The following is a 12,509-nucleotide window of genomic DNA, read 5'->3' on the forward strand; positions in this document are numbered from 1 at the left end:
CAACCTTGCACAGGTTTCTTACTACTGCATGCATGCCATCATTATTATAATTTGAGGGATGTGAGAACATGTAGGAACCATAGCCACGGACCACGAGGAATACTTCTGTGCTAAATACTAAAGCAAAAAGAAAACACAACTCCTCCACTCATTTCTTACTTGTAAATTCCTTTAGTCAGTTCTGCAGCCTCGACAGGAATAAACATTGTTCTCCCTCAGTCAAGTATAACTCCAAGATACGCAACGGTGAGAAGCAGCTTTTTAAACTGTAGGTTAACATACCTTCAAACAGGCTGTTTCTTTTCTGCCTACAACTATGTTGCAAGCATGCCCACAGTTATCTATTAGCTCATAAACTGAGAAATCTTTCTTTAACACAAAACTGCTTTCTTGCTCCAGCCTCAGCCAGACTAGACAGGTCAGATGTCCCCACCGATTATGCTAAACTCCACAGCTTTCCTTTACCTCCTTTTGCTCCTTTTAACAACAGCTTCTTTGCACAGTTTTCTCTAGTTTAAACTAGCTCCCACCACCTCCCCCTCCCACCTCCAAAAATCCGAACACCTTTCCCCTTTCACCTGCTATGTTACTAGACAATTCCTGCATTCTGGTCAAGAGGCAAGCGAGATGAAAAGGGCGAGCTGGCTAAAGACCAAGCGCTACTCTGCAGCTGAGGAGAAAGGGAGAATGTAAGGATGGCAAAACCTGCTGTGCGACGCAGGATGTAAGAAGCCATGTGGGCAGGGAAATTGTACTAGCTGTGCTCCGTTGTAAGGGCTGCCTTCTTGGCCCTGTTCGTATGTTGCTCAAAAAAGTATTCGTGACAAGATTTCACGCTAGAGTTAGGAAGTATCATATAAAATCCCACTAACACACAGATTTTGAACAAGTCAAGAGTTATGAGCTACTTATCTTGGGGTGAGCCGAGCTTCAAGATAGTAACAAATAATACCCACCTTCTACCATAACTGTGTAAGAGCTAAAGTTCTTGCATGTGGCAGGTCTGAATTTTCCCTTGTGCTCAAATATAAAACTGGTTGTGGCAGTAGCAGAAGGGACATGTGTAATACCTAAGCGCAGTGACGAGTACATGTAAAGCACCTTCCTTTCCCTATAAATCAGTTTTGCAGACCTCATGTAGGATACTTATCCCCTCTCAAAATTATTAAACAACTAGGAATTCTCAGTATTACATTTTAGATCACATAATATGATGCAAGAGCTGAATAATTATTTGAGAAAGCTTGTGATGTTGGCATTTCAGTGGAGACTAGAGGGATACAGTGAAGACCTGTATTTCTGTGAAGTGGAGAATGTCTTCACTGTCATTAACTTATAGGCAGTGGTCACATTTCAACACAAAAACTGTAGCCAAATTATACAGTGAAAATTATTCTTATTACCTTTTCTGGTGGCAGCACCTCCAGTGCAAGGAACCTCTTCAGCAGACACCACAAGGCTGCTGGCCCAGGTGCACCTCCACTAGAGGAGGAAGGAAAATGCAGAAATTCATTTTTTCCCCTCAAACATTTGCGGACAACTGCTCTCCTCACAACCGTGTCAATGCTTACTGAAAATAGAAATGATCGCAACATTGCTAAGAAGACACACCCAAGTCAGTTTATTTATTCTTCTAATTCAAGAGATTACCGCTGCTGTACCACCACACAAAGGACTCTGGGCTGGCTGCTCGCGAGGGTAATGAATTCTCCAGGGCCTTACTGCAGGTCTGGGATGTAGCAAAGCAAGTTCATGTAAGCCATAAGGAGAGAGACAACATTGCACTGCCAGGGGAGGATTATGGTGCCACTCTTGAGCCTTGACGTAGTCTCAGAAATCTCTTTACTGCTACACAACCTAGAGCATCCTGATTTACGGAGACCCCAATGATTTATTCCAGCCCCATCCTCTGACAAAAACTCTCAGGCACTGTTATGCTGGCTGCATTAATTTCTTCTGATACTAGAGATTTTCACAGAGGAAAAACACCTTCTCCTAAGTCATGCCTTATTACACCTGCTTTAACTAGGTCAGTTCATGAACTTTTTCCAAAACATTATTTTGCAATGACTGAAAAACTAGTCCAGACCCACCAGTCTGAAAGACCCCCTGGGAGCACATATTTTCGGGCATAATCACTCAATCCATCTAATTCCAGGTAACAGCACCAGAAAGCACAATGTAGTTTGCATTCATAATGACACGACACTCAATTTCTTACTCAGACCCATAACGAGTTTCCTTCAACTCCACATTGTGAAGTTTATTTTTAAGCTGAAAGAGTTTAATTTGAAGGTGCAACATTTGAGGCCATAAATGAAAACCAAAGACAAAGAGAAATGCTAGATGCAAAGATATTTACCCCCAGCACTCGCCTACCTAGGAGATTCTCTGGACTAATCATAATCACCACGGCAACATGAGCTACCATTTGTTACCTGCAAGATACTATCTTCAGAGCTCATTTGGCATCATTTAAATGCTCACATTACTAAGCATACCATTTAGGAAACAAAGCTCAAATGGAATCAGCTTTAGCTGCTTTAGTGCTGCTAAACCCTTGCAGTTCTGCTAGGAATTTTAAGCAGAATGCCCACTAGCCCAGTCAGAGCAACACTGTATGCTGCATTTAAGGATAAACATGGATTTTACAGCAGACCCATTTAGCAAAGCAGCAAAACCCACAGTCTAGAACTACATCTTTTATTTAACAACCTATTCTGAAACACCACTGCTTTTCAACTACTGCCACTTTAATTGGAAAATGAATCACAACAAGCGATGATTCTTTCTGAGAAGACCAGAAGACTAATTCCTTCTGTCTTGGGTTTCATAAAAATTTCAAGCAAAAAGCTAGACCAAACGAGAGAAAGCATTGTTCTTTTTCTTGAAAAACCGAATGATAAAACCTCCAACCAGATCTCTATGAAAGTGAGCTTAAAAGCCTAAGTCCTAAAGGTTTAATTAAGGACAGCAAGGTAGCCATGCCACCTCCAGGAGCTGAGCCTGAGGCTACCTGTGCCTCAGGGAGCCACCGGGGAGCCTGGCCAAGCCACAGCTCCTCCAAGGAAAATTCAGCTGGCTGGTGGTCACCCCCAGCTGGTGCCAGTATGGGTCAAGCCAGATCGTGCTCCATTTCGCCTGCATTCATGGGCAGGCAGAGGAGCATGGCCCCAGGCTCACAGGAGCCACAGAGCCAGCCAGCCTCTCACCAAGCCCTCCTGGGGTGAAGCGCCGAGGCTCCACCAGTTCCCCCCAAACCCCCCGAGTGCTGCCTGGGGACTTACCGCAACCACAGCCCAAAAAGCACCACTTCATCAGGCCGGTTAAATACTCCTTGCCTACTCAGAGGTACGGCACAAGCGAGTCTGTCCGGGGGCACCCGACATGCCTGGACAATAGCCCTGCTCAGCTGTGCCCAATGCTCGCTAACGAGGGTGCCCAGCTGCTCGCAGGGGTGGGCACCACCACACCTGGGGGGCACCTGCACCCTCCCACACACCCTGCACGCAGGCACACCTGTGACATGCTTTGCTAAATACACACACTTTTGGAACAGACATATTTCAGTATTTATACTCCTAAAACGATCCGGGTTATCAACTGAAGATAGGCTTTTACAGCCAGTACAAAGAACCTCCTAGAAGGAGGGAGAAGTACAGTGAAGCCCATTCTCAAGCAGCAGTGGGAAGGCAACGAGATGCACAAATGCCACAGAGATGGGCAACAAGCAAATGCTGCCTCTAATTCTGCGGGGGATGTGTTTTAACTCCCTGCAAGCAGACAGCCCTGCTAGCACAAAACCAAAGCACGTGCACCAGCAAGACTTACAGCCGTACAGTAAAAGCTTTCCTCTGCTCCCAAGAGGTTCTAAGAGGTAATGAATATTCTTAGGGACAAGAAACACTTAGTTAGGTGCAAAACAAGCAGAAAAGATAAACCCCAGTAAAAATGGTAACAGATTTCTCTGCCAAATGAAGTGGATTTGACAGATAGGAAATTTCTCCCCCTGTGAGCCAACAGAGCCATGTGCTGTCATGGTACCCGAGGTCTGTTCAACTTGACCAATCCTCTTCTAAACATCAAGAAAAACAGTGATTTTATAACCGCTGTGACACAAATAGCACGGCCTTGAAGCTTCACACACAATTCAACCACTGCTAAGTCTCTGTTCCTCCAAAATTCACCCCGAGGAAGAGCTTGTAACTGGCCCATTTGTACATCACAGTGGAACCCCACTGTTAGATCAATAACCATTTGGCCCAGCCTCACTCCAGTCTCAGTGGGAAAAGCAAAAGGTCTTTTATCAGTCACCTGCTGTTAGCAGGCAAGAAACACCCTAACCTGAAACTATCCCGACAATAAATATATCAGAAGTGACCGCATTATTCATTTTTCCAACCTATGATTTCTTCAGTCATTCAGCACTTCTCTCCCACTGTTCCAGCCCTACATAGTCTCCATACTTCGCCAGCCACCGCTCTCGTAAAACTGGAAAAGAGAAAACATTTTTGGGCTATGCAACTGAGAAACTACAGGAAAAACCACATTGTTCTGTACAAGCCTAGCCTCTTGGGCAGAAATTCCTATGGTGTCCGTTTGTCAGGTCTGAAGGCCTGTAAGACTGCTTCACGATCCCAGACCAGGCTTTCCAACGGAGCAGCTGATACCTACACACATCGCTTCCTACACTGCTGCAATAACCTTGGCTCCTGGCCTTATTTAGGCCAGCACATCAGTTTACTTTACGTACTCAGAAGCTGTTCCAACTTTCTTTCATAGGCAGCACTAACGCTTTCAGGGCCACAACCTCCTGGAATCTCTGCTCAGTCTTGCATGAAGCATCATTGTAGGCTATTTTGTGAATTCAAGAAGATGCCCAAAAACTGTCAAGATCTGTCACAGATCTGCAACTTAGTGGCAAAAAAAAAATGGCACAGCAAATTTGAAAATCTTGCATGACTGCAATACCTGCTTGTCTGACTTGAACAAAGGATTTACAGCGTCAGGCTGCTACACAAGTGATTGATTAGGAAGACAAGACACTGTATCTATTTTTGTGAAAAGATCTGAACACCTAGAATAGTCCTGGCTGAAGTGAAAATAAGCTTCCAACCTAGAATTAATTTTGTAGATAAGAAACTTCTCTCTTTTCCTCAAGAATCTCTCACTTACCTCCCCTCTTCCCTAGGTACACTGGCCTTCTCTTAAGTCTGCATTACGTGAGGCAGGCTGGTCTCGCTAATGTACTGGTCAACATCACACTGAAAGATGCATCCCTTCTGGCCTTTCTGTGACAGGGACAGAATGGGGATGCAGCTCAAAGCCATGATTTTGAAAAGGCTCCCACTAACAGGCGTCCCTCAGCTGTAAAAGCTGGTGCGACCTTTGTTTTAACTATGTAGAAAACCGAATTATTTTTTGTGAAACAGGAAATTAAATAAAGGCTGGCACCAGCTTAAACCTGAGTAAGGAGAATATGCTGGTACCAGCAGGGAAGGAGGAGAGAGTGCGTGCACAGATGGGTTGTGTGCTCGCTCTCTTCTCTGCTGGTACCAGCAGATCCTCTCACCTCCATGTACCACTGCTGCCCCGGGCTCCAGCAGCTCTGGGGTTCCTGCCCATCACACAGGCGAGTCAGCAGAGGTGAAGTTCCAGAGGTGAAGAATCCTTCACAGCTGGCAGACATGATGACTCTGTGCACTAAGCAGGGAAGTAAACAAAGCAAAACGGCTCAGGTGAGTCTGTGACACTCAGCTGTCTGTGTCCTATGTTACAGAGGCTGAGGGAGAGAATATGGAACATCAGTTTCATCAATCCAAACTGATGCTAATGATTTACGGATTTTAAACGCCAGAAAGGATCACTCAGAAACCAAGACAACTACAATAAGAAGCTGAAAAACATAAAGTGAATTAGGAGGCAGACAAGAACACATGGCAAGTGACATGAACTGCTGGGAGATGGAAAAAAATGAAAGAAAATAAGGAGACAATCGAGTTATCCTTCTGTAACTTCCTTGAAGGGTTCATGCCTGATAAAAATCTCCTGAACAATATCATTCATACCACCAGAAAGTCACCCCAAAAGAATGACTCAATGGCAAAGCATGTTTCAAACGTAATTTCCTATGGGATTGTAGCAGACAATACCTGAAGTCCAGTGATTTTATCCCAGGAAAATTGATCTGTTTCTTCCTGGTACATAAATAAGGCACCTATGATATGAAAGGGCTCAAAACTGCTTTTGTGTGAGTTCTGAACATTACACAAAGAAATATTCCTTGGATGTGCTGGTGGGGAGACTGCTAACTTACAGTACTACTCTGCACTAGGCCTTTCGTCTAAGGAGATCCATCTGCTTTCCAGAATCAGAGGCCCGAATTCCTCCAAGATTTGGAGAAGCAATCTGCCAGCTGGCTCTATGTACCCAAAAACCAGCCGTGGAGAAAGGAGAGCATAAACCTGTGCTCCGATAACAGCTCCGATTTTCCACCCAAGTTCAAAAGACTCACGAAGCGCTAACATTAAGAGATCTACCCCAATTCATTTCCGAGCTGAACTGGAGAAAGCAGCTACTTGTAGCAACTTCCCTATTTACACACACAAGCCCGCATGTGAGGTCAGAAGCACAACGCTGTCGTATTGCGATTTCATGTCAGGCCTCCAGGTCAGTCATTCTGGGAAACGTGTAGGACTTTGTCTTAACTCTCCCTGCCCCTGTGCCATACTGGGACCAGCACAGCCCCGGCTAGAACCAGTCTCTTCTCTTTTGTTGCGGCTGAAAAGAATTTTGCTTTAAATTCCCAGGGGTCTCAAGTCAGCTCTGCTAGATGAGGCTTGTGTTACTCTGTGCTTCTGTCTGGAATAGCCAGGTATGAGCTACCTTGGAGGAAAGTTCATGACATCCCGAACAGACAGAATGTTCCCAAGACAAATCCCCCCAGTTCCCAGCTGGCCAGCTGTAACTGAGCTTTCCTTACAGGTTACACACAGGTCAACTGGGGTGCTCAGTTGCTCCCCCGCTGCAGCACCCCCACAATGAAGCGTGAATAGTAACTCCAAGGGGAAGTAGCCGCTTGGCTTCACAGCCTCCTGCTCAGATCGCAGCTGGATCCAGCTTGCTTGTTGCTGAGATTAAACTCTTCCACAAGGTGAGTTTCTCCTTGAGTCCAGGATGTACATAACCCAGTCTCAAATTTCCTCCCAGTCCAGAAAACGAACGTGGCGGGAAGAAGAAAACCCACAAAAGAATAAAAGCCAAGGGGAGTGATTCTGCTGCGCGAATACTTCCTTTCTGAGCTTAGCTAACAGTTTTGGAACTGCAGTTTGCTAAGAGAGGGTGGAGAAGCCAAGGTAAGCAAAGGATTTACAATACTGCAAAAGTCTTCCTTGTTCTACTGCTGACCTACGAAGCACAAGTAAATACGCTGCAGAAAAACTCCTCAGGGTGGTAAATCATTGATGGGAGACATTTGCTGCCGGACTTACTATGGCTCAAATAACATTTACATCTTAAATTTAAAATTATTTCTCCAGGAGAAAGTTCAAGGGCTGTTTACCTAGTGTACAACACTTCTTTTGCTAGAAGAGAAAAAATTAACTCTGGCTTGTCTGACAAGATCAGAAAAAAGCCCCACAGGTCCTGACCTAATTTGTAGCAAAGTATATCGAAATTTCATGTAAGCAGAATAAATCCAACTTCACAGCAGCAGATACTAAGAGAGCACGACGTCTGTTTATACTTCCAATTTCTAATTTCTGCAGCCGTGTTGTAACGTAAAACCAAACCACGAATACTCACTTTTTCCTCTGATCTCCCCCCTGGTATGACTTGTGAGCACATTCATTATCTGGCCCTTTTCCAAAAAAGCCGTTAGCCCAGGATCTACACGCAGGACTGTGGTAATTCACCCCTCCTGCCTTCTAACACTGCACTATAGCTCAGTCTGGGGATCCTACAAGCTTGGTGCTTCAGGCAGGCTGCTTCTGAAAACACGGTTTCTCACACCTGCCAAAAAGCGACTGGCCTCAACATCCAGCGTTACAAGAAGCCTTTGACCTTACACACCATGTTGACTTCCTCGTTGACCACAATGCCGTTATCAGCTGCTACCTCTCCTGGCACCATTTACAAAGGGCAACCTGTCAGCCCTACGCACAATGGCTTTCCAGTAGAATTTGGTAAGAGCTGGGCACCTGGAAACTACCAGCTTTTTTAATGCCACGTTCTTCACTTTATCTGTGTTTGCCTTGGCAAATTTGCTCCAAGAAATAGGCTTATTAGCAGCTTTTCTCCCGATAAGAATACCACAGGTGTACACTTGGTATGGTTTTGGAGCTACAGAATATTGAGCTGTTTGCTTTGTTGCTCAAAGGTGTAGGAGTGATGGGCTGCAGCAGATTTCTCATAGAGAACAGTGCATATTTGTGTTATTTTGGGCTTTGATTCATCAGAACTTACATTGGCTGACAGATGGGCAAGGGGGAGACTGGGAATCAATGCCTGTTGCTTTTGGTACATGTTAAGTGGGTTTTCCAGGTCTCTTTTTCAGGGTCTAATAATGCCAGTTAGTAAAAGGTAACAAGGAAAACCAAGCTTCCCCTTCCTCAGTTCAAGTTTCATCCAGTTCTTTTAATGATTGGACTGCACGACTTACATTCAGACAAGATTTTGTCCTGCCTAATTTATGAAGTCATCTTGTCTGTCTGCTGCTCTTTCAGAGTCATCTGTTTTCTTTCCTAGGAAAAGCTAGCAGGGGTAACTATTCCCTTCATCCAATTTTAATTTTCTCAAGACTTCTTGCAAGACTGAATTCTACAAGTTCAAGAGAAAACAGAGATTTCCCTCTGAAGGAACTGTTATTTCTGATGCTACCTTAGAAAAATGCTGTGTCCCGACAAATATTAGATCTCCACAAATTCAAATCAGCTGCCACTTTTGCACTTCCCTGGTATCAGCACAGTCTGATTTTGCAGCTCCATTGCTTCACACCTTTTGCAACTGCAATCAACAACATGGCGAGTCAAAGCGTTTTGTCCTATTGCTCCGGCAAATCTCACAAAAAAGAGATTCTGTGTAGGCATTAAAATATGTCAGAACAAAACACATAAAGCAGGTGTTATACTGAATGGATTTAAAGCAGAGGAATACAGTGTGTCCATAAGCAGAGATTTCCTCCTTGAATTTAATAGAAATCAGTCGCTGCTGTTGCTTCCAAAGCCAGGAATAGGAATTTTAATTGCTGGGTGATTGAGATCTTGCCACGAGCATTAGTTCCTTGTAGAAAATATGGATGTTATTTTCCCATGACATGAACAGCTAAGTACTTCCAAGATTGTCATATAGTTCTCACATAAACAGACAGGTGAATTTCACTGTATCATCACCAGCGTGTACAGGATCTTATTGGTGAGTCCCAACAGCCATTTTCTTGTTTGGGGGCTACTGTTAAAAAATACATTTTGGATATCTTTTTGTTTAATTTGAAATATTTTCAGCAACGAAAAAAAAAAAAAGAATTGCATAAGGCCAAGCATTGCAACTTTTAAATTGTTTGTGAATGTATCCGAGATCAATGTACCACTGGGTGTTGTATAAAGGTACATTCTCGCTGATTAGGTTTTACAGCCTTTTTTTTTTTTTTTTTTAAAGAGTAACCTTGAAGATGACAGGTTTATCTATAGCTTTTGCAAGATAATCTACATTTTTATATGCAGTTGTAATACAAGGAAATGGCCTCAAATTACACCAGGGGAGGTTTAGATTGGATATTAGGAAAAATTTATTCACTGAAAGGGTGGTCAAGCAATGGGACAGGCTGCCCAGGGAGGGGGTGGAATCGCCATCCCTGGAGGTGCTCCAAAAAACGCGCAGATGCGGTGCTTGGGGACATGGTTTAGCACCAGACATGGCAGTCCTGGGTTAACGGTTGGATTTGATGATGTCAAAGGTCTTTTTCAACTTCAACGAGTCTGTGATTCTAAGTAAGAGCACAGCCAATCAGCAGGACTGTGGTATCAACTACGTGAAAGATGGGACAGGCTCTGTTCCACGGAACCACCTAGGGAGTTACAAAGTCATTTATAGAAGCTAGTCAGGTAGAAGTTGAGGAAAAGGTACTAAGGACTTGTTAATTCAATACTTCAATCATTCCAGAAAAAAACTACTGAGTTAAAGATGAACCAACCTGGGGCTGCAGCTTGTCCTGCTAATTTCTGTGATTCACCATATAAGCCCGCGTCTGCAAGAATCAAGGCTTCACTTGGCAAAGTTATTAAGCACGTACTTGGCTTCAAACCGATTCACTGATGAGCTAGTGAGACTATTTTCACATAGAAATGAGGTATTTACTATTTCAGGCTTCTGGAAGCAACCCAACAAATTGTTTAATCAAGGAATAAACCAACAAGCATAAGGACAGCCTCCAAACTCAGTACCAAGCAACTCCTTCGATTTGTCATTATTAGAGTTTCCCAGTTTCTTTCAAAGGGGAAGCCACAGTTTTATTCTTGTGGCGCTGTGGTGAATGACTCCTTTTACCTGTGGTAGAAACACAGTACCCTCACGGATAGGTGCTGGGGACCCAATGAAAGCATAAATATTAATTTCGCTCAGGTCAAGGGCTCACCTTCTGTGGATGTAACTTCCAAAAGCAAGATTGTTTGTTTATCATAATTTCGGGATTTCACTCTGGTAGGTGACACTTTCAAGTCTTCCCACTTTTCCAATTTGGCTGCAGAGAGAAGAAAAAAATTAGCTGAGAAGATCAAACGTAATCCTTGTACTTCTGTGGTACACACTACATCATCTACAACTCCAGTACTTCATGCGCAAAGGAAAGGTATCAACAAGCATTTTCTTCTTTAGTTAGTTTTCATTCTGGGAAGAACAATCGTATTTTGGCTATAAATTAAAAACCTTCTTTACTTCAGGCTTTTATTCCTCCTCTAGGAGCACAACTGATATGATATTCTCTGCTCTCATGTTGGAGAACACAATTATATAAACACCTGCTTCAGGCTGTCTACCCAGGAACTCTGGAGTGACAGTGCTGTGGTCTTTCAGCAGTAGCGTAAAACCAGCTTTTTGGGAGCCTTCATGTCCTGTGATAGATAAAAGCATGGCATTAAACCCAGAAACTTTCAAAAGAACATTTGGGACTATCAGGAAACCTCTGTCCTACACAGAGACAAATCTTGACTTCCACTAGAGCATTTTCAAAAGCAGCCTTAATTTCAATGCCCAATTTCTGGTACCTCAGCTCTGTCTTCAGTAAGTGTTCAAGATCATTAGGTCCTACTGTCTCTGAATGGAGCTAAGGATGCTCAGAGGCTCAAGCTGGGAATCCAGAACAAAAATCCTCTTTAACTTTTAACCTTCATCTGTGTGTGGGTATTTCTTGAGCCAAAAAGGAAAATAAAAGCATCTCCACCACAGACATTTGTGAATTTACATACACGTGACACAGTAGTACACAAAATTTGCTCTCATCTCACTCAGAAGTCGATGTGTAGCGGTCTTGGTTCTGAAGCAAATTCTTCACCAGGCCATTCTCATCTGCCAGTTCAATCCCACCTGCAGCACACAGAAGTCTAGGTCAGGGTTCAAGGGCAGGAAGCTATGGCAATTAAACTCAAGATATGTCTCAACGATGCAAAAGTAACCTACATCTGAAAAACAGCCCAAAGGCTGGGTGCATTTTAGTTGAGTACCATGATGCAGGACCATCTCAAAACAATTGCCTGCCCCTCATCCTAGTGGTCAGTCAGCCACGTTATATCGATGCATATACTTTATGTCAAGTCAAACCCAGCTCATACAACCCAGTGCAAACCTCTTTTGCTGTGGGATAAGCTGGCTTGTAATACACTGCAGCCGCTACGGTCTAGGAGAATTCAGTGGATGGCCAGTATGGTTATGTTCATCAGTGGCAACTTGATAGGCTTAGTTAACATGGTTGTATTTAAGGGCTGAGCATGAAAACCTGCAAAGAATCCACCAGCAGATGTGGGTTGTTAGCACATTTCAAGGTGCTGACATAGCAATGAAACCTTTATTGGGTAATTTCTTCAGATGGACATTTTCATTGAACTTTTTCTTCTAACAGCTTTTAAAAGCACTTTATTCTAGCTGCCTGTGTGTAAGAGGTAAGGATTAACCAGATAATGAGCACAGCCAGGGGCGGCCTCAGTAACTGCAACAAACACCACTGGGAACATTATCTGGCTTCATTAACACACTGGGAAGCTTGACAACAGTTTCACACTGGAAGACAGAGTCAGCAGAAACCACCCTGCTCGTTTCAGAAATCAGAGAGACACACAGAGCCATAACCCAAAGAGGTTCCTTTCCAGGGAACTCAGCCATGCCTTCCTTCTCACAGCCACAGCAGTGTGTGATGCTCTCCAAGGGAAGCTGAACTTTACACTGAATGTTGAAAAGGGCCCTTTCATTTTCTGTTGAGAGGCATGAGTCAAAGCAACCGAAGAAAAAACAACAGCCCTGTG

The sequence above is a fragment of the Falco cherrug genome, chromosome 17 (assembly GCF_023634085.1).
Source record: "Falco cherrug isolate bFalChe1 chromosome 17, bFalChe1.pri, whole genome shotgun sequence".
Taxonomy (NCBI): domain Eukaryota; kingdom Metazoa; phylum Chordata; class Aves; order Falconiformes; family Falconidae; genus Falco; species Falco cherrug.